This window comes from Cryptomeria japonica, chromosome 4 (assembly GCF_030272615.1).
Source record: "Cryptomeria japonica chromosome 4, Sugi_1.0, whole genome shotgun sequence".
Lineage (NCBI taxonomy): Eukaryota > Viridiplantae > Streptophyta > Pinopsida > Cupressales > Cupressaceae > Cryptomeria > Cryptomeria japonica.
In genome coordinates this window covers 628,035,533-628,060,744 of record NC_081408.1, presented here as the reverse complement: position 1 = coordinate 628,060,744, position 25,212 = coordinate 628,035,533, and positions in this window count along the sequence as shown.

Sequence of the window (25,212 nt, the reverse complement as noted above, 5' to 3'; positions counted from 1 at the left end):
AAAATATGTTTATTATCATATTACAATTCTCACTTCAAGTCAAAATTATTGTCTCAGGAATAAATTACGACAAATCCTAAAAGGGGACATTACATTTGTCAAGTTGCAAAGGGTAGTAGCCAGAATATGGGACTGTATAAACCTTTTGATAGTACCAGAAAGACCTTGGGAGGATATAAGCATGGATTTCATACTAGGATTGCCTAAAACGCAAAGAGGGAATGATTCTATATTTGTGGTAGTGGATAGATTCTCAAAGATGGCTCATTTCATACCTTGCAAGAAGACATCATATGAATTACATATAGCAGACTTATTTTTTAAGGAAGTAGTGAGATTGCATGGATTACCTAAGAGCACAGTTTTAGATAGAGGCACTAAGTTTGTTGGTTATTTTTGGAGAACACTTTGAAAGAAGATGAAGACAAATTTGAAATTCAGTTCTACTTTTCACCCACAACCTGATGGACAGACAAAAGTAGTTAACCGAAGCTTTGGAAATTTGTTAAGATGTTTAGTTGGAGATAAAGCCAAAACTTGGGATTTGATTTTTGCACAAGTAAAGTTTGCCTACAATAATTCAGTAAACAGGAGTACCAGAAGGACACCTTTTGAGATTGTTATCAGAGCACATCTTAGAGGTATGTCAGAATTAAGAGATATTAGCAATGAAGACCAGAGAAGTTCAGAAGCAGAAGAATTTGCAGATCACATGAAGGACTTACATATTCAAGTTAAGAAACATTTGGAGGACATGAACAATGAGTATAAGGAGAAAGAAGATGAGAAGAGGAGACATAAGGAATCTGAATTTGGTGATGAAGTGATGGTGTATCTAAGAAAAGAAAGATTCCTAGTTGGAACTTATAACAAGTTGCAGATGAGAAATTTTGGACCTTGCAATATTTTGAGAAAGTTCAGTTCTGGAAATGCATATGAAGTGGAGTTACCGGATAGTCTAAGTATTTCACCTGTATTTAACATTGTAGATCTTCATCAGTATCATGAACCAAAATTCAGTAAGGATAGTATTGAAGACTTGGAGAAACAGTTACCCCGGAAGGAACCGGATCAGATTGAAGACATTTTGGACAGTAGGATTGGGCGTAGTACCCGAAATAGTTAGTATAAAGAGTATCTTGTGAAGTGGAAGGACAGACCAGTTGAAGATTCATCTTGGATTTCTTAGGTAGAGGTAGAAAGCCTTGGTTTTCCTCTGACCCTAGCAAAGTGAGACTCACTTTTTCAACAACCCCGGATGTCTGATGCAGGGGCATCCCCGATTCATGGCAATCTTGCATCAACCAAAAATATTTCTTTTCTGCTTTGCTTTCTATTTTACAATTTCAGCATTTCTTTTTGTATTTCCCAAATTTGTCTCACTGGATCTTGAGGAGTTGGATTTTTTCTTGAGGACTTGATCATCTACCTTATTCCCAAACCGTGGAGCATTTGGATCATTTTTCGGCAAGTTATTGCTACCGATTTTTGAGACAGTTTTCTAGTACTGGTTGCCTGGTCGTAATCTACTGGGATCTACCAAATCCCTTCCGTAGCTTGCGGAGCCTTGAGCATTGATTCCAATGTTCTTTGACATGTGGTTGACCTTTCCCTGTGGTCTACACGTCATCCTTTGGATTTTCTAGAGGAATTTCTTTAGCGGAGGCCGACCTTGTTATTTTTACACGTTAGGTCTTGTTCTTTGGCATTTGATCCTTTTTGGGCCAACTGAATCCCTCTAGATCATATAAATCATTGTAATTGAGCATTAGAATGTAGTTAAGGAAGATATAGAACATAGAAGATAGATCCTAAGATTTGAGGTCTCGGTTGTGACATGTCCTGTAATCAAGCATGTTTCTAGTAGGTGAGTGAGTTGGTTACTATAACCCGATGGCTACCAGTTGATCGTAAAAAGTTTTCATGATATAATTCATTCAATTATACATTTCCTCCATCATATCCTTGTGTTTTCATTTTGTTTACTCTTGCTGACCAGTTGAGATTGATCTCTTTGAGGTCCCTCCTAACCGGTGACAACACCATTAGCCTTATACTAGCACTCAAGGAATGCTTGGGGAGACACTTATCTCTTATTAATTTTTTATCTGGTCCCAATTTTGTTATTAAGTTATAACTTGATTAAGAAACTCCCCAACATTATTGCTTGTGTACCACTTTGGGTTAGGTGTGCATTGGGAGCCACTCCTTAGACCCACTATAGTACCTGGTATGGTCCTAAGCTCATCCCATTCAATTGAATGAGGTATCAAAATGAACACAAAGTAATTATCACTTGTCATAATCTCAATATCAACACATATATCTTTTACATAATCCCTTCTTAACCAAACACAAGGTATACTCAATTGGTCTTCTATTGGTGTAGGAGTACCTAGTCCAAATGAGTCACTTTGATGTGAATATGGTCTAATGATAGGTTTTTAGGTGTTTTTTGTATCTTGTCATAAATAAGGTCCTATGAACCATTTTGGTCATGATTTATAGTCAACAAATGTAATAGGGAACCCTTTTGGGTTCATGATGCAAAGTTGTTAGAAAATTGTTAATATTGTCATGAGGAGGCAAAATGTGGTCAATATGAGTCCAATGGAATTCTATCAGTATTAGGGTTTATTAGGCATCCAAACATATTTGTAATGGTTTCAAGTAATAAGAGTCTTGGTTAAGGTCTTTTAGCAAGTTTTGTAAAATTTATCGAATCATGTAAATGTTTTCAAATTGTAAAAGTGCAAAATAGGAAGTTGAAGAGACAAAGTTATAAAGGTGTAGTTGGAGAAGTTATAAAGGGTGTAGTTTGTATGGTCTTGGACAATCAGTTCTGATTTATAATTGTGTGTAGATGATAGTTCTATGATTATACTTTAATTTGGTGGTGATTTCATGCAATTTGATTAAGTTTTGTTCACGATATTGCAATTTTGGTGAGTACAGGTCCGAACCCTACCTAAGGTTCCCAGTTTTAGGAAAAACACCATAACTTCCTTTTAACCATTGGATCTTATTCAAAAATTTCAAAAAAAATCTTTAACTGGGTAATGTACAATCTGATTGGAGTGATTGAACTCATTTTCTGTTTTCTGAAAGTTATGGATGATAGTTCGTTGCATTTCATAGTGAAAATTTTGTGTTTAGGCCTCTAGTCAAAACGAGATGAACAATTTTAAAGCCCTTTTTTACTAAAAAATCTTACCAAATTCTTGGATATTTTTTATATCTTCCAAATGGGAATCTAAAAATCCAATTTTCCTATGGATATCTATCTTGGATCAAAAGTTATGATTAAAAAGGTCAGTTGGCAGGAGTACTAGATTCTAGGCCTAATTGTGTGGACGAGATACAAGTTGAGATAACCTGAAACTTTGAAGGGTGTTGATGGTTCATTAATGTTATATTTGTTTGATTTATAATTTTTCCAATTTCATGTCCAACATTGTGAATTCTTGAACCAAAATTGGTGTTTGTAGCCATTGAAGCATAATGCCATTGTGAAGGAACCTTAACTTGTAGAGGGTAACAATTGAATGTTGGTTGTGACTGAACCAAGAAAATTTATGTATGTATGAAGAATTGAGGTGTCAAGAAGATTTTCCCTAAGAGGGGAATGTTCCACATGGTTTCTTGTTTGGGTTAAGGGAAAGGTATGAGCCCATTGTAGTGAAATATGCCTTATTTGTGTTGAGTTGAATCCTACCTACTGTATCATCTACCAAGAGACAGATCCAATCATTCCCATAACATAATACAAGCATATATTCATGAAATTAATAAGTACTCAAGAATCCATAACAAGTACTTATAACAAGAGCCATCATTTTATTACACCGAAAAAGGCATGGGTCAAACAACAATAGCAACCTCATTGCAAGTCAACATACAACTATCAATGCATCATCTCAAGTATAAATAAAGATTACTAAGTTTCTCATACATGGGAGGAACAAGTAATAGATACATATTCTAATCATCATAATAACATCACATGACATCATATACACAAGCATAACAAGACCATACTCAAGGAGCAACCTCTGGGTCTCTAAGTCAAGTATCCTATCATGAGTTGATTCCAAATATAGTATATGAATACAATTATTTGTGTCACAAAAAAACCATATAAAATACATCATAAGTCATTCACATGAGTGTCAATTAGGCACTAAGAATCAATCGAGAGGAAACAAGGCCAAATAGTGTCTACTGACCAACATTGATAAAAAAATGCCACATTGTTGATCAAATGCACCACTCTAGGCATCAATTGAACCATTTTGGGTATCAATAATGTCATAGTTTGGAAAAAGATCCATTATACGTATCAATATTACCATTCTTCTTATCAGATGCACAATTACATAGCAAATGTGTCATTCTGGGTCATTTGCACATTCTAGGTCTTGAAGGTTGAGTAGGGCACCCGATTAAACAAAAATGAGGCATGTGAGGCCAAATTGGAGACCAAAATATTAGAGAACTACCTCATGAAACTTTAAAAAACACTCATACAAGTTTCCCACACAAACTGGATAGCAATTTCCAGAAAACACCCCATTTGGACATCAAAACTCCACACCCACATTCAAAGCAACCATACAATCTATGGAACACATACAAGGTTAGGTTTCATTCTTAAAGAGGCTCAATTCCATAATACAACACATTTCAATAAATAAAAGAGATCAAATTGAAATAAAAGAAGGAGATTGGAGTCTCCTACCTCAACTTCGAGAGAAAACTTCATTTAGAAACTACATTATGCACTCTGTTGGCATTATAGTAAGAAAGATTGTTGATATTCAATAAGGATATTGAGAAGGTTGTTAAAGATTATTGATATAACTGAAGAAGGATGATAACTATCTTTATAACATTATTTTGTCATTGATGTCAAGAAATTGATTATCTGATTCAGTATGATGTTGCCATATCTTGAGAAGTTTGCTTAGAAAAGAATTAAGATGTCGGTAAAAGACACAGAAAGAATGTGATGAATAAAGGGAGGAATAAGTTATTCAATGGGAAACTATTACCGAGTTAGACAATGATGAGATCATGATGTTTAGATTGTTTTGATATCCTACATATGTTGTTGATTGTAAGGTTAATACTATACTATGCAACCGAGCAATGAACCTAGTCTGTAAACCCTAAGGTTATTGATATCGGTTAATGAAGGCGAAATGTCTACCGAGTAAAGTTTAGTATTTACCGAGTTGCAACTGAGTTATGACAATGCACATGGGATGGATAAAAGCATTATTTAATGAAGGACAATGATTAGTTGGAGATGTATAAATGATTGGTATGTCGTGTATGAAGTTTGTTAAGGATCTATGGCAAAGGAAAATCGGCAGGAAGATCTACAGCGTAGATTGAATTGCAATAACCTTATGCAAGTTCCAAGATAGGAATGCAAGTCCTGAGGTAAGGTAAAACATTTTCAGATTGGAAGGATACATTGAACCTAGTCAAGTTTGAAGATCTGATGGCTAAGATTGATCATGGGAAATGTGATCAAGGAGATTTAGCGGTTAGCAATTGTTTATAAATAAGGAATTGTTAATAAACAAGGTATGCGAGCAAGTGTATGCACAGGGATGCTACATAGTGATTACTGAGCACAGAAGCTTGAAGACCTATTTGAATAACATAGTAGAGAGCCCAACAGAGGGACAAGATAAGTCCTATGACTAGATTGTTTTGAGAAAATAAGAATCTACTTTAGCATTTTAGATGTGAAGTTGCAGATAGATTTTATTACTGTTATTTTGTAAGTGACAAAAAATCTCTTAACCGAGTGGACTTAACAGTCTTATATGTAAACCCTCTAGCAAGGTAACATTCTAAGTGAGTGTTTGAAATCCTTTAACAAGGTCACTTCTAACAAAGTGAAGATCCTAACAAATCTGAGGGAAATCCCTTAACCGGGTCACATCTAGCAATGTGTTTGTAATCTTTAACAGGATTTGCTTTTAACCGAGCATACTCTAGAAAAGTATATTTCTTAGTGGGTCTGAAATCCCATAGTGGTTTTTCCCTATTTGGGTTTCCACGTTAAATCTGGTGTTATGAGTGTTATTATGATTTTGTGTTCATAAGTTTGCATGTTTAACAGTTTTTGGTTAAGTTGCTAAAGTATAAGTTACCGAGGTTGAATCTGTTGATTTTATGGAAGTTTAAGTTTGTATGATTCACCCCCCCGCCCCCCCCCTCTCATCTTGTTAGCTATTGGCATATGTACTTTACATTAAGTATCAGAAATAACAATTGGTATCAGAGCTAAGGACTCCAGAAGAAAAAGTTTAAAGGTACTTGAGGCAAAGATCTGAAGATGTATAAAAGGGATGCACAGAAAGTTAACAAGTCAAGTTTCTCCACATGGCAGAAAAGGATGAAGCTACATTTATTAGGAATTGAAGAATATGCAACATATTATCTGGAGAATGATTACACTGCACTAAGTACCAACCCTATGACCTTGGAAGAGATTAAAGCAAAGCAAAAACATATTCAAGCTATGATTGAAATAACATCAGCATTGACCAACTCAGAGTTTAATGATCTAGAAGGCTGCAATGATGCAAAAGCAATGTGGACTAAGCTCACATCTGTATATGGAGGTGATGAACATGTTCAAAGAGCAAAAGTAGATAGTCTAAGAGGACAACTTGAATCCATGAAGATGAATGAAGGTGAGAACATAACCCAATATAGTACAAGACTAAAGGAGATTGTCAATCAAATTAAAGGAGCGGGTGGAACTATTGAAGAAAAGGATATAACAAGTAAGTTGTTGAGAACCCTTCTACCAGCTTATGCTATTTGAGTCACTGCAATCAATGAATTGAGATCTATACCTAACATGCCAGTTTCTTTGGATGCTACTATTGGTAAGCTACATGCATTTGAGTTAAGTAATTTTGATAATAGTGGGTCTTCGGTAAATAAAGTAGAATCTGCATTTAGTTCTTTTCATATTGGTGAATCTGATGATTACAATGATAGAATGAGTAAGTACTCTGAAGGGGATCACAGTGGAGCAAGTGAAAGATTCCGCAAGAACATGGAAAAAGTGCACAAACTGTATGAGGAAATCAAGAAGCAAGAAGAATTTGAAGCATTATTAGCTAGAAGGTTACCAAGAGGAAAAGGTAAGTATAAAGGAAAGCTACCTTTAAAATGTTTCAATTGTGATAAAATAGGACATATGGCTTCTAACTGCCCTGACAAAGAATCTAGTGAAAAGAGAGAATACTGAGATAACAGGCAGAAAGATAACCAATACAGAGGACACCAAGACTTCAGAAGGAGAGATAGAAAGACATGTCTAGTAGTAGATGAGGAATCCAACGATGATGAATTTGATGAAACTGATACTGAGGAAGTTGTTTATGTGGCTATTAAATATGGATCTGATGAGGAAAGGTATGAAGAAAAAGCCCTAATATCTCACATAAATAATAATGATTCTTGGATCATAGATAGTGGATGCTCACATCATATGACAGGTGATAAACACAAGTTTGTTAAATTAGAAGACTATGATGGAGGCTATGTAAGATTTGGTAATGATGCACCATGTCCGGCAAAAGGTAAAGGATCTATAACACTTCTTGACAATGTTAAATATGATGATGTATACTGGGTTGAAGGTTTGAAATACAATTTGTTGAGTGTAGCACAGCTAAACAATACAGGATACCGAATACAATTTCAGAAAGGAATTGTCAAAGTTCATGACAAACATGGAAAGTTAGCTGCTACCGGGACACAAACATAAGGTAATACATTTCATCTTGACTCAACTCAGAACAAGTGTCTTTATGCAAAGATAGATGATACCTGGTTATGGCATTAAAGGTTGTGTCATGTAAATTTTGATAATCTGATCAAAATAAGTAAGAAGCACCAAGTAAGAGGTCTACCAAGTCTTGAAAAACCTGAGAATGCTATGTGCCAAGGATGCCAAATAGGTAAGATGACAAGATCAAGCTTTACAAGTAAGTCCTACACTTCTAAAGGAATTGTAGATCTCGTACACACAGATCTTTGTGGTCATATGAAAGTTCAAAGTTATTATGGTGATAAATATTTCATATTATTTGTGGATGATTACTCAAGGATGATGTCAGTTATGTTTTTAAAAGAAAAATCAAAAGATTTTCAAATGTTCAAATGGTACAAGGCAAGAGCTGAAAATGAAACAGGAAGACAACTGAAATGTCTTAGATCTGATAGAGGAGGAGAATTCACTTATGATGAATTTAACTTATACAGCAATGATCATGGTATAAAGAGGCAAGTATCTACACCGAGAACACCTCAGCAAAATGGGATAGCCGAGAGAAGGAACAGATCAATTGTGGATTGTGCAAGAACCCTGATGATGGAAAAGAGGGTACCTCAAACATTTTGGAGAGAAGCAATCAACAATACAATTTACACCCTAAACTGAGTTCAACTGAAGAAAGGAACTATGAAGACACCATATGAGATTTGGTATGACAAGAAACCTAATGTAAATTACTTTAAAATCTTTGGAAGTAGATGCTATGTTCACAAAGATGACAGAAATGGAAAGTTTGATCAGGAAAGTGAAGAAGGAACATTTCTTGGTTATTCTTCTAGAAGTAAAGCATTTAAATGTCTGATCAAATCATCTAACAAAATAGTGGAAAGTGCAAATGTGACAATTGATGAATTTGCAGAAAGAAATGATGAAGGAAATTCCAAAGAACCAGAAGATTATGAAGAATTTGTTTATGTTCAACCGAGAAGTCCTACCGAGAAAGCTGCTGAAGAAAATGAAGATAATGTCTAGTTACCGAGTGATGAAGAAGATCATACAGAACCTACCGAGCCTATATTAGCCAAATATGTTAGAAGACATCATGCATCAAGTCAGAGTATACGAGATAAAGATGATCCAGTGATGACAAGAAACAAACTGAGACAGAACACATGTCTGATTTCTGAATTTGAATCGAGAATAGTGAAAGAGGCATTTAACAGTGAAGATTGGGTAAATGCTATGACAGAAGAAATTGATCAAATCAAGAAGAATGACACATGGACACTAATCCCAAGAACAAAGGACAATAATGTAATCGGTACTAAGTGGATTTTCAGAAACAAGCTAAATGAAAAAGGTGAGGTCATTTGCAACAAAGCAAGACTAGTTTGCAAAGGTTATGCTCAAGAAGAAGGAATAGATTATGGTGAGACTTTTGCACTTGTAGCTAGACTTGAGGGAGTAAGAACATTGTTGGCATTCACTGCTTTCAAAAATTTCAAGGTATATCAAATGGATGTTAAATCTACATTTTTTAATGGTATACTAGAAGAAGAAGTTTTCATTGAACAACCTGAAGGATTTGTTGAAGACAAGAGTAAAGATCAGGTATGCAAATTGAACAAAGCCTTATATGGTCTAAAACAAGCACCTAGAGCATGGTATGAAAGATTGCACTCTTATTTAATCAAGATTGGTTTTATAAGGACAAGTGAAAACAACAATATGTACATGAAGAAAGATGAGGACAATGGAATACTGATCTCAGCCATATTTGTTGATGACATTATATTTTGTGGAAATGACTCCTTATGCAAGAACTTTGGAAATGAAATGTGCAAAGAATTTGAGATGTCACTAATCGATGAGATAAAGTATTTTATAGGTTTACAGATATTGCAAATGAAAGATGATATTTTCATTACTCAATCCAAGTACATAAAGGAAATCTTGAAGAAATTTGGAATGGAGGATTCTAAACCAGTAAATACTCCTATGACTACTAACTGTAAATTATCAAAGAATGATGAATCTGCATCTGTTTATGAGACACTTTACTGATCTATGATTGGAAAATTTCAATATGTTGTGCATAGTAGACCGGATATAGCACATGCAGTAGGTATTGTAGCAATATTCTCTGCAAATCCCAAGGAAACTCATATGACAGCAATCAAGAGAATTTTTAGATACCTGAGAGGCACTGAAGATTATGGCTTAGTATATGAAAAGAGAAATAATTTTAATTTAAAAGTTTATACTGATGCTGATTGGGTAGGCAACATAGATGACAGGAAAAGCACAAGTGGTGGAGCTTTCTTTTTGGGAGAAAGACTAGTAAGTTCGCTTAGCAAGAAACAAGGATGTATTTCTCAATCTATAGCAGAAGCTGAATATGTTGTTGCAGTATTGAATTGTACCAATATAGCATGGATCAAACAACTGTTGGAAGGTATAAATGAGAAAGTTACCAAGCTAGTAACTATATTCTGTGATAATACTAGTTCCATTAACATTTCAAAGAATCTAGTGATGCACTCTAAGACAAAGCATATATCTATAAAGTATCATTATCTCAGATAAGAAGTTCAAGAGAAGAAAGTTGTGCTGGACTATATCAGTTCAAAGGAGCAATTAGCAGACATCTTCACAAATCCACTGCCAAGGGACACTTTTGAGTATCTTAGAAGCAAGTTAGGGGTCCTACCCCTATCTTCTACTCACTGACCGAGTTCGGTGAAAGCATCAATTCGATGAATCTACAAAATATTATGTGTGGATTCATGCTGATTTACACACTTTAGGAGGTCACCTAAAGGTGTGTAGAAAAAATGAATAGAGACAAGTTGATCTGACCGAGACTGAGATGTTACAGAGCAAGGCAAATCACTTCACAGAGGAAGAAATCATTATTTAGTTCTTTTACTTTTTGGCATTGTTGTCAAAGGGGGAGAAGACTAAATAGTTGAAAGACTAAATGGTTGACTGCATGATAAAGCCCTGAATGATGGAAATAACAGAAGACTAATGACAGGGGGAGTAGATTACAAAAATGGAGAAGACTAAATGCAAGTCAATAGCTCAAAAGCCTAATGAAAAATGGAGAAGACTTCAGAAGCCAACAGATCAAGGATAACAGGAGAAGTCTAACAGCAATCTGAATCTGAATCAATTTGAATATCTTGTTGGTATTACCATTTAATTGTTGGTTTTGCCATCAATGCCAAAGGGGGAGATTGTTGGCATTAAAGTAAGAAAGATTGTTGATATTCAATAAGGATATTGAGAAGGTTGTTAAAGATTATTGATATAACTGAAGAAGGATGATAACTATCTTTATAACACTATTTTGTCATTGATGTCAAGAAATTGATTATCTGATTCAGTATGATGTTGCCATATCTTGAGAAGATTGATTAGAAGAGAATTAAGATGTCGGTAAAAGACACAGAAAGAATGTGATGAATAAAGGGAGGAATAAGTTATTCAATGGGCAACTATTACCAGGTTAGACAATGATGAGATCATGATGTTTAGATTGTTTTGATATCCTACATATGTTGTTGATTGTAAGGTTAATACTATACTATGCAACTCAGAAATGAACCTAGTCGGTAAACCCTAAGGAACCTAGTCGGTAAACCTTAAGGTTATCGATATCGGTTAATGAAGGCGAAATGTCTACCGAGTAAAGTTTAGTACTTACCGAGTTGCAACCGAGTTATGACAGTGTGCATGGGATGGATAAAAGCATTATTTAATGAAGGACAATGATTAGCTGGAGATGTATAAATGATTGGTATGCCATGTATGAAGTTTGTTAAGGATCTATGGAAAAGTAAAATCGGCAGGAAGATCTACAATGCAAATTGAACCGCAATAACCTTATGCAAGTTCCAAGATAGGAACGCAAGTCCTGAGGTAAGGTAAAACGTTTTAAGATCGGAAGGATACATTGAACCTAGTCAAGTTTGAAGATCTAATGGCTAAGATTGATCATGGGAAATGTGATCAAGGAGATTTAGTGGTTAGCAATTGTTTATAAATAAGGAATTGTTAATAAACAAGGTATGCGAGCAAGTGTATGCACAGGGATGCTACATAGTGATTACCGAGCACAGAAGCTTGAAGACCTGTTTAAATAACAGAGTAGAGATCCCAGCAGAGGGACAAGATAAGTCCTATGACTAGATTGTTTTGAGCAAATAAGAATCTTCTTTAGCATTTTAGATGTGAAGTTGCAGATAGATTTTATTACTGTTATTTTGTAAGTGATAGAAAATCTCTTAACCGAGTGGACTTAACAATCTTATATGTAAACCCTCTAGCAAGGTAACATTCTAAGTGAGTGTTTGAAATCCTTTAACAAGGTCACTTCTAACAAAGTGAAGATCCTAACAGATCTGAGGGAAATCCCTTAACTGGGTCACATCTAGCAATGTGTCTGTAATCTTTAACAGGATTTGCTGTTAACCGAGCACACTCTAGAAGAGTATATTTCTTAGTGGGTCCGAAATCCCACAGTGGTTTTTCTCTATTTGGGTTTTCACGTTAAATCTGGTGTTATGAGTGTTATTATGATTTTGTGTTCATAAGTTTGCATGTTTAACAGTTTTTGGTTAAGTTGTTGAAGTATAAGTTACCGAGGTTGAATCTGTTGATTTTATGGAAGTTTAAGTTTGTATGATTCACCCCCCCCCCCCTCTCATCTTGTTAGCTATTGGCATATGTACTTTACATTAAGTATCAAAACTAACCATGTATGCACTCTCCATCAATATCCTCAAGATTTAAGCCACATCATGACCTACTCAAACCAAATCCATCCACACCATACCCACAAAATTTCCCTTCCAATTTCATTTTATCTTGACAAATCACCATTTTGTCAACAAGAGGGTATTGGGAGCCAAAGCAAGGAAAATACACCAAGTGTTGAGAAAAAATGAACTCAACTTTGTAATATAAACTGACTTTAGAAGTGGAATACAAAATAATAATAAAATCAAATTATCAAATAACTCCCCCAAATACCCCCAAAGATAACTTATTTAATTCATATAATTTCAAAGCACAAATAAAACATTTCTATATTTAAATATAGAATTACTATTACATATGCACATTAAATAATGACAATATACAAATGACTGACTATGCTCATATAGCCATTATGGGTTGACTCAACATGATGAATGGTTATCCAAAAGCTTCTAATTGTGGTAGGTGGGGCTCAAAACCATAAAATAATTAAAAAAATCAAATTGCCATAATCAAGGGAACTGCCATAATCAAGGGGCATGAGTTTAAGCTCATGATAATTGGCTAATGTGTTATCTCCTGTTAACCACCATTGGGAAATGCAAACACACTCAGACCTGCAAAGCTAGGTGAAACATGATATCTCTCATCAAATCAAAATGGTTCATAAATATGGCTCACTACTTTAAATCAACTAATCCAGTAAACATAGTTTATTCCATTCTAATCATTACTCAAATCAACATTTCGCATATGATAATACCAAATCATGAAATGGGTCTATCTCGATCATCAAAACATATTAGAGCTAGCTAATGCCATAGAAACCACCCAAAGAGTCAAGTATCCAAATCAATCCTGCAATGGTTCTCACAACCATGCACAAGAATAAAGCATGTGCTACAACATCATCAAAGCACCATGAAGCAATCCAACACATCACTAGTATTAGAATGATCATGAGACATAAAAATTCAACATAAAATAAACACTCAAGATCACATACACTAAAACAATGAAGAGTTCAAAGCAAAATCAAGAACCATATAAGGATCCACATCCAAATCACAAAAGACACAATCCACCAACACAATGCCAAGTCCACAAAAAAAAGAGTATGAAATGCAAAAAGAAGATGGGAGGGGCATTACACCTATAAGGTAGGCATCTTGGACTCCATGCCTAAATATTCATCACCTTCATCTTCTTCATCACTCTCACTAACATAGATATTTGATAACTTAATTATTCCAATACATAATTCATTGCCTTATCTACCTATACTTGAAATTAAGAAATTTAAAATGGTGCACAACCAATACTTGGGATTGAAATACATTATATGACTACCTTCTATTATTAAGAATGCACACCACTACCACACAGGCCTCACAATGAATTATCTTTTAATATGGTTCCAATGATATTGAACATTTACTTTAAAGAAATTACTACTTGCATTGAAAGTTACCAATTTGTCATGTTCTTCATACAATGTTTACATTAGAATAAAAATAATTCCAAGGTATATGAGAAATAATATACAATGAAACCAATCATTGAAATATTTGGGATCAACAACAAATATGGATGTTAGTAATGAATAATTGGACCTTAATATGAGATCGTAAGAAAATTGTCAAGGTGAGCGGACATAAACAATATAAATACTTGTGAAATTTATAAAACTATAGAGAAGCAAATGCAGTTTCAATTTAAACACTCTCAACACTAATCTACATGTTGAAACCCTATTTAAGATATCTTACCCACTAGATTTTAGGATACTTTTGTAAGTTTAGTTGTGCATAGAAATGACTTAAAATGGATGGAAGAGTAAGGAATGACTACAAATTACTTATTTTTTCCCCAAACCTTTATGATCGTGCACAAATTTTTCAAATATGTCAACAATAAGTATATCAACAATACATATAAAGAGACAAAAATGACATGTAATTTATAGGGAATGAGATAATGTAAATGTAGTAGTAGTCACATGCAAGCAAAACAAATCCTTTCTTCTACTATTATCACTTATTTTTTGAAATAAGCACATACTAGAACATGTAGTATATCAAAGTGACCTACCATACTAAAGTGCATACTAAAAATAAAAAATCATAGACAACATGAAGGAACTTAGTGTGAAATAATACTATTGTCTCATGTGCAATATCAAAATTGTGCTAAACACATAATTTAAGCAAGATATGTAGAGACTTTAATAATAAGAAATAAAAAGCAAACTATTATAAAAGAAATATAACAATGCATATCATGTTGTTCATTATTCATGCATGCAGGCTTTTATGATAAAGTCTATTCATTAATTACACTCCATTTCCTTCATTGATCAAATGGAACAAATAATCTAAACATAACCATTCAAAGGGCCGCCTTAAATAAGGTCATCCAATATAAAATATATGAATGAAATCACAAGCAATTTTATCAAATGTAATCCGCTCTCCTTCTAATTTGTCACCTCCAAACTACTAGAATTGATAAGAAGGCAACACACAATCTCTGTAAAATTACAACTACCCAACAAAATGAACGATAAGCATTTAATAAAAAAAATTAAGCATCCAAGCTATTATAGAATCCATATACAGATTTATACACAAAGGTTAAATATGTACACATGTATATAACATGTAATTTATAAAAAAAAATTAAAATCAATAAAATTTTATTAAACAAAATTTCAAATGTACCTTGGTAGATTGTTGAGAAGCCTCTAAGGTTCCTTGCAAAAATATAAACTCATGATCAATAATATGTTGAAATTACATTACATACAAATTACCTTTGTTTTCTTAGGGATACTCTTCTTCTTTATGTTGCAAGCCATAACATAAACCAAATGTATTTCTAGCACATCGAGTTTGATGAAAAGTAAAGACAAACCAATCCAACGAATTCTATTCATATATGAAAGTTGTTTGTAAAATTTCAATACATTATAATAGTTATGATTTGATAATAAACTAAACATGATTATTTTTAATGAAACCATCCATTGTAGAAATATTTCATTCAAATCCTTTAAGTATGTCTCCTTTTTCAACACCTTATGCAAAAACCATATTTTATGCAGAATGTAGGTTATGTCATTGATTTGAACAACCTTTCTAGTTGTGAAAAATCTAATTTTCCCTTCTAGGACTAGATAAACTTCAACTTTCCTATGAAGTATTGATGTGTGAATATGTCAAACTTGAGTTGTGTAAGGATTAGCTTGTCTATTGATTATTCAATATGAGGAAAATATTAGTTTTAAGTCTAAAACTTAATTTGGTGCATCACTTCAGTAGAGTAGGTTTCATTTCAAAGATTTTCTTCTCTTTTCTCAATCAAGAAGTAGTTTTAGATGATTGTAACTAGGAAACCAACCCCCTGTAGAGGTTGACTTGTATCATTCAAATCCCAGACTTTGAGAGGTCATCCCATGTATCAACAAGTAGCTAAGTTGATAGCTTAGCCATGGTGTAGCTTTGATTGATAACAATAGGATAGGTCTCAAGATTGCAATCATTAGACAATCAAAATAAAATACCTAATTTAAGAAGAAGAGTTGACAAGATTAGCCTTCCTCTTGGAAGCCCTCAAAAGTGGAAGGTAAGAACAATTCAACCCAACTTCTATTTCTCATATGGAATCATCATAGAGACAACATCAATTACTATCCTAGGTCAATTACTTCATGTCTCTACCTACAAGGTTGTAGAACATAATATTAAAAAAAATTATTTCCAACTTTTTTTAAGAATACTACATTTATTTTCGCCTACTTTTTTGAATGACAAAGAGGTTGGCCTTAAAACGTTGTAAAATCTTAGCTTTGACACAAATATTCATGTTGGCATCTCTATTACATTGTTGGCTTTACATTCTACATTTATATTTGTTCAAATATTAGATACATTTCCATTATAGATTTATCATAATAGAACCATTCTCTGCACTTTTTCAAATCAACAATATGCATGAAATTTCTCTAAGAGGGCACATATATTTCATATTTAAAAACAAATGAGAAATATAATACTCTAAGAACATACTTGTGAATTTCTCAATTTAACAAGGCCCTCATGGCAAAAATTGGATGGAAGTTTGCTAAACAAAAAGTGGACTGGTGTCGCATAATGTGTGTCAAGTACCTTGGCCAGAACAATTTCTACAAAGTTTTGAATTTTGATGGTGTTCCAAGAGGCTCTAAAATCTAGAATAATATTTTAAAATGTTCATACATCATCTCTCAAGGCTTGAGGTGGCCCATGGGCAATGGAAGAAATATTTGCTTCTAGGATGACTACTAGATGCGGGATAAACCTTTGGCTTCTATCCCATCTCTCAAGAGAATACAAGGTAGTGCTATGATGTAATGCCCCACCAAGAAACCTCGAAGGGATAAAGCTAAAACATAAGAATAGAGTGCAATAATTATTTTTTTTAAAGTTAATCACAACATTAAGATACAATGAGATATCAAGGTTCAGATTACACAGCGGAAGACATCAACTAACACCTAAAGAGTTTCTCAATGTGATTACTTAATTACACATTTAACTTAACTCACTAATAAATCCAATAAGTTGATTATCTTATAACGAGATAATTCTTAAACAAGGATAATTTCTTTCAGTAAGATGAAAATATAGATCACAAGTTAAGGTTCATCCATTAAGATTTATTCATACTTTTCATTAGAATTTAAGTCAAGCATCTAATTTAATAACACACTTGAATTTCATCATAAACTAATGAGATCTTTCCATGCATACTTAATTTCCTTAACAATAACTGAATATATTCCATTATTCTAATCTACATTCTTTCACGATCCAATTTACTGTATTTTAAAGATGATTGCATACATGCATATACGATTAATTTCATCTTATCCATTATATACATTCTAACATAATGTCATCCATACATACTAAAACTGAAAAGGAAACATAAGAGAATAAGCATCACATAACACCAAATCGATATCGGAGTTCACCCCTAAAGGGCTACATCTCTGGGTCTGCTCAATTGCAAGACACCTCTGATAATTAAATAAGTTAAGAATACATGAGGTTCTCATCATTTACAATCCTGCCATCAAGGCGAAACATAACCAATATACAAACGACCACGTCGGTCAATAAATACATAAACGATCCCTGAAAAGGAAAGGATCCAGCTGAACATAATGGAAGAAAATACAAAGATCCATTGGAGCATCTGTGAAACTAAGTCATCGCGACCCAAGGTCTAGCATGATATCAAGTATTCACAAGGAATAAGCAACAGGACGACTCCACAAAAGTGCTCCTATCAAGACAACACACTAGTGAACATAGGGACAAGTGTCATCACACAACCTGGTATGGTTACCATGGCAAGTCTTCTTAGGTTCCGACCCCATACACTGGGTTACTCTGGCGACCTAATCTGAACCTCCGGTCCATCCAAGCCTCATGTGGACCCACACATCCTTTCGTGAAGACAAGGACGATGGTTTTCCATCTCAGGCCTTCTCACTGCATGTCGAGTTTGTACTAGCACTCATCCCATGTGTGATGCACAATTATCTCACTTAGTGATTCATTAACTAACACTCTAATATGCTATTAGGTTATCACTTATTAGATACACTTTCGATGGGTTACCCAACAACCACTTTGGGTGCGGCCCCCAATCGAAAGCCACTTTCCCATACGACACTAGACTATACTCAAACAAACTCACAAACCAAGAAATACGCATGGTCAAGCAAACGGAGTTCAAAAAGGAGGAAACAACCATTTGGTCAAACACGACTTCATAAGAGGTGCACTGACTGATGGTACTCTAACTAGAGACCTGACCAACTATGGTCAACCACAATTCATCATTCGACACTCGCATAAAGGATATGACCAACTATGACACCACCACAATACAACAGTCAAACTTGAGACCGAGGGCAGAATCAAGTACCCCAAATCAATCCATATGACAGGGTCCAATCAAACAAATCAAGGCTTGCCATTACTTAAGAAAAAGCGAATACATAAATGAAACTTGCATAGGCAACAATTGGTAAATACAATCTTTTCCCATATAGATTTAAACATTAAATGTCGATCAAGTTTTCTAAATGATCTAAGTTAGATTGTAGTTATCTACCTCATCTAGGTACAGGTTGTTATTGGTTTTCTAACTCACTGAGGTTCATTTGCATCGAACATACATAAATACGTCATTATGAGTTTTTAAACCAATTTCACAAGAATCACATTAAATAAACATTAACCAACTAAATATGATATTTATTCTTCAAATAAAACATCATTGTCATACTGGTTCGAAAATAATTTTCTCCAAGTTCATCTTTCCAGAACCAAGTTAAACTTTTTCGATTAAGGAAATATACATTTAAAAGAACCAAAAATAGGCAAGCTTTTCCCAAATCCACAAAATTACTTCCTTACATATATATAGAAAAATACCAAAATTAACTAGTAATTAATGTATATATTTATTAATCTGCGGTTAATTAAATATAACAAATTAATAATTAATAACGAAATTAACAAATTAAGTACTTAATTAGAAAAATATGCATTAATAATAAAATGGAATTTGAATATTAATTAATGTATATTTACGATTATACAAATAATTAATAACAAATTAATCATAAATTATTAATTAATGACCAAAATTTATTCATAATTAATACTTTATTTAAAATTAACAATTACAATAATATTAAATTCATATATTTTTTTTTGATAAAAAATATATTAAAAAATAATAATATAAAGGGGGGGGAGCCACGTGGACCCCACGTGGGCCCCCTTAGTAGCTCACACTACCATTGGTAGCGCTGCTATCAAATGGTAGCAACCGCTACCCTTGGTAGCATGCTACCTCCCTGTGGTGGGGGTTTATTCCCCACCACGTGGGTTTTGCTATTTTATTTTTTTATTTTTTATTTTTAAATTACTAGTAAAATAACATTACCCAGAAAAAAATAAAAAACACAGTCAATCAGAGACTAAATTTTTATTTTTATTTTTTTTTATAGCTTTGGGTTTTCTAAAATTTACAATATGAGAATACCCAAATCTAGGAAAGAACAAATTCCTCTAAAACAACACCATATTGGCAAAATGAGATTGATCTACACAAATTTTACATCAATTCTGCCAAACCCCCAAACTAAATTCCAATTTAAAAACTTGAACAGGAAACCTTCAAAGGAGTTAAATAAAAAATTATCAAGAATAGCCAAACCCCCAAAATTCATTCTATTTATTTATTTATCCTTTTTTTTTACCAAGTTTATAGAGAGAAATCCAAAATTCAATCTGGAGATTGGAAAGGGAGCAAGGAGGATTTAATTTCAGAAATTAATCTACAACTTCTTTCATTTTCCCCAAATAAATGAGATCTTCAACAACACAACCAAATTCCTTCCAAAAGAACAAACAACTCTGATAAACAAGGAAATCAAAGATATAAACCAGAATCTTACCTCATATAGCAATCCTGGAAAGATTCAGTAAGGAGCCCAACCTGTAGGCTCGAGAAATTCCTTCCTTTGGCAAAACCCCCAAATTTTCCATCCAAAAATATTTTCAAAAAAAATCAACCTCCCATATTTTTCCAAAAACCTAGGTTAAATGGGAGAAGTTTGACCAAAATTTTCTTTTTTGGGAATTAAAATATTTTATTTAAAATAATTCTCCAAAAATCATTCTTTTAAACTATATCAATAAATTAAACTTGTTTTTCAATTTAAAATTGATTTTCTATAACTAAAATTAACCTTTCTATTTCAAAAAGCCAACAAGATTAAATAAATTCTATTTCAATTAAATTTAATTCTTTCTTTTCCAACAGGATAAACATAATAAATTTAACATTAAAATTAACCATTTAATTGAACTTGCTACCAACCTGAATTGAGCAATTCAATTAACGATTAATCACATAAAAAGGAAGCCTATTTAATTTAGACTCCAAAATACTAATGCGAAAACACACATTAAATCAAATTAAAGATTAAGGATTAATTACTCGATTTAACCACACACAAAACACACAACCCAAGAAAACCAAATAGACAGATGACCTGCATACCCAACCAAAGGGAATACCAATGATGACTGACGACACTCACTTGAGCATGACTATGGTCAGACGAGGATCTCACGACCACCTAATCCAACTCTAAGGATTAAAGAGGTACACTCAAACCTGCAAATTCAGGTGAAGATGAACCTCGCACCCATGCGACACTGTACCTAAATTCTCCTGGAACCAAGAGTCATACATGCATACATATATAAATTTAATGAAAGTGTTAGCCCGAGATTAATAACATGAAATAGGAAAACTAATCAACTTGTATACAAACTGGTGCGAAAACCACATTAACAGCCATGCACTAAAATCAAAGCACCTGACTATAATGCTATAATATGATAAACTAACCAAGGTCAAACCAAGATTAGAAATTGATTAGGGCAGGGGCACTGCATATGATATTATATGGTCAGTGGGTCTACAATTACCTCATAGCTAAAAATTGGAAGGATATTTCTCTTTGTTGTCATGACCAACCTCACCTTCTGCATATTGCCCTGGAGGTGCAAAACTTATCAAGGTTTGCCTACCCTTCTTCCCTCATGAGGATAAATTCATTTGGAAATGGAACCCGAGTGGGGACTTCACTATTAAATCAACACATCACAGTCTTCCTTAGGATAACAACTCCCCTGATTGGTGGAAGAAAGTCTAGAATACCCCACCTCATCCCTAAAATCAATTTCTCTTGGTGGACAACCCTCCATAAAAAATCCTCACTCTTAACAACCTTACCAAAAAAGGTTTTCAGCTACCTAATAGATGTGTAATGTGTAAATTGGATGAAGAAAATGTTCCCTGCTTATTTCTCCATTGTGCCTTTTCTAGAGCCCTTTGTGGGATGGTCTATCAGAAGTTTAATTTCTATTGGACCATCAATGAGGACTTGGCTCACCTGACTCATGAATGGGGAGGTTCTTCAGCTAACCCCTTGATCCGTCAGTTATGGAGGCAAATTCCACCACACTTGGGATGGGGTGTTTGGAAGGAAAGGAATAATAGGATCTTTCGTGATGTGGAAGCACTTGTTGAGGTCGTTTTCAGTTGCTTCCTTAAGCTCCTTCTAGAGAACATCTCGGTTATAACTATCAAAGCTCCCCCCAACTTCGCCTTTGTTTGTGACACTTAGGTAGCTCAACAATGGAACCTTCCCTGCTCTTATGTAGCCTTTGATAGTACTAAGCACTTGCTAAGAATGAATACCAAATGGATGTCACCTCCTTATTTCTACAAGAAAAATTTTGATGGTGCTCCTAGACATTCACAAGGCTTGGTCGTTACTAGAGGGGTTCTAAGATTACATTTTGGTGAGTTAGTGGCTGCTTACACTAGCAATTTGAATGGATGTACAAGCAATCAAGCTAAATGTATGGCTTTGGCTTGTGATCTTCGCATTGCTCTCTCTATTGGCATTTGTGTCATTGTCATTGAAGAGAATTCTAAACTTATCATTGATGTTGTCAAAGGCATGAACCAAATCAATTGGACTATTGACAATATTATCAGAGGTATCCTTTAGCTTATTTTGGGATTTGACTCCTTTGTTATAGGCCATGTTTATAGGGAAGGTAATAGGGTTATTGATGCTTTAGAAACACTCAGCCTCCTTGGAAGGGTCTTGAAGTGTTGGAGGAGAATGGAATCATTGCCCATTAATGTCAAATCACTCCTTGAAGGAGACTACAACATCCAGATCTCTCATGGATATCCATTTCTCTGATATTACCTACCCTCCTCATCTAGGTCGAGGGGCCCTTTGGAGGTGGGAGTTTTTGAATTTGAAAAAGCCAAATGTGGCATCAACTGGAAACAATGGACACATGACGTGGACTTCCAAATGGACTGGATTTCATGACAACCACTTTATCATCGTGATTTAGTATTGATTTTCCAAGTTTCTCTTAATGATGCAACTTACCTATGTTGGTTCTCATGGGATACCCATGGGGAATTGTGTGCCCATGAAATGAAAGGATCTTGTGTGGATATGTGGGTATATAATAATGATATTTCTTTAAACCTCGATTACAAGACGACATTATTTAAGTATAATATCCTTTCAAGAGGTTGGATAAACCTTTCACATGTGCCACATACTCCAAAGGATACCTAGAGTAATTATTTCACTATTGGCTTGCATGATTTCAAAAATCTTATGAATTTTATTAAAGTTATCACCTCAACAAGGAAATGTTTTTTGGCTATCTTCTCTGCTAAAGGGTTAATGTCGCGTGATAGAGCCTTGGTTGCAAACACCAATGATTCTGCCATGGGAAGAGATAGAGTGCATTTTGAGCCTAATAAGCCCGACAAAGTTAAGAATGATCTGGTAGTTTGGCATTACTGCACTAAAGGTGTTGTGGCAGAATACCTGGAGAACCTACAAGGGCATGACGAACAACTCTTAATTCAATTTTCTACGTCCTGGAATAATTGAAGGGTGGTTATTGAGGGAATCTCTTTTGAAGTTTTGAAGGAGGTTATTGCCCAAGCTACTGGCCTTTCTCTGGAAGGAAGAATATGCAAACAGATAAGCTATGAGACTATTAGTGATAACCTGAAAAAATTCTTCAAGGGGAAGGAGGCCCCCGTCAAGCTACAAGGTGGTTTTGCTAGAGAAGAACTTCAATAGCCATGGAATCTGGTATGTTTAATGGTTATGAAATACTTTACCCTCGAGGGTCATCATAAAGTTTATAATTACTATCATATGCCCTTGTTGACATTTTAGGAACCATGATCTTCTTTTTCTTTCTTTGTATCTGCTTCATTCACTGGAAAGCTCCATTAAGGAGGCTCTTGACCCTAAAAATGAGGACAAACAACCCATCCCTCTCCACCAGGGTTTTATATAAGGCTCTATCACTATCACTCAACTTTGTAACCCCCCCCCCCCCCCATAACATTATGTTAATTCAACCTCCCCTGCATGTTTCCCAACCCTTGGCAACTTTTGCAGGTGGAATTGCCCCTAGATTTTTCCATCTCGTTGGTGAAGCCTTTGCTTCCTCTCCTCTCCCCTCTTCCTTTGTTACCATCACAAAGCTAGGCTCCCCTACCTTTCCCTCTCCCTCTTCCACTAAATAACAAAAAGCCATTTTCTCTAGGGGTAAGAGAAAATTTGTTGCAAAAACTAAAAGAATCATTATTGACGATTCCACTTCCGACGACATGGATGATGAAAAACCTAATGTGGAAATTGAGGGAAGGAGAAGGTCACAAAGAATTGCATCATGAAGAATTGGTGAGAAAAAAGAAAAGAAACAAACTGTTGTTGATACTGAGGACACTAGAGGGGGGAAGGTGGTGGTAATGAACTTGATGATGAGGAGATTGATACTGGGGTTTTGGAAGATGGTAATTTAAGGGCTCTTGACCCTCTGTTGGGCCCCCAATATTTCAACAAAAAAATATGCATCCTACTGATAATTTGGAAGATGTGGCCCCAAACACTATTCTGCAGAAGCTTGACCTAGTCTTGGTGATGGAATCTGATTTGGCTATTGAAGGGGCTGAGGGTAAGGAGGGGGTTGATGTTGATGAAATAGATAAAGGAAAGAAAGTTGGCAAGAAAAAGGGAGAGAAGAAAAAAGATAATAGGAGAAGTCATGCTATGGAAGAAGATAAACAAAATATGGTGCCCATCGCCCAGCTCAACGATGGTGAGGTTCAGGCCCTTAAACATGAGGTTCGAGAGCTGAGGAGCTGTCTAGATAGTCATGAGAAGAATGAGGAACTGTAGGCCCTCAGGGAAGAGATAAAGGAGTTGAAGTGCAAATGGGACTCTAAGGACAAACAATTGGTCTGTATCAACAAGTTTTACATTGAAGTCATGCACAGTTCAGCTATGACTCTTTGCCTATTGCTGGATAAAGTTGATGATAAATAGGCCTACAAGGAACTCTACAATTTCCTTATGGAGGATTAGGACAATGTCTTAGGTCTGACTGGGCTTCGTAAGCCAACTCCTGAGGGTTAGGTTTGTTTAGTGTTTGTTTGTTTTGTTGGATCTCTAAACTTACAGTGTATGCCTCTATTGATCTTTTAACTCTATGCTATTAGACTTTCATTCAGTTTGATATTTTGTTGTTAATGTGTTGTTGATATCTTTTAGCTATGTTAGTGTCTATCGTCTCCAATTCCTGATAGAATAAATTTTGTATAGAATAACAAAGGATTGTAAAGTCCATCGATGCACATTTGCTACATAAGTATTGTTTTCACTGTTAATCTTTGCTAAAGAAGCACTATAATTTATTTCATTGAAAATAATAAAGCTATTTCTATCAAAAAATAAATTGTGTAGTGTCGCCTTGTTAGCATTTTGCAAGTCGAATTGCTATTAAGTAACAATTCTTAAGTCACCATTGTAATATATTATTGGGTACTAAAAATGGGTATAAAAAATGGGTATTAAAAATGGGTACTAAAAATGGGTCATTAAAATGGGTACCAAAAATGGGTCATAAATATGGGTACTAAAAAAGGGTTATCAAAATTGGTAC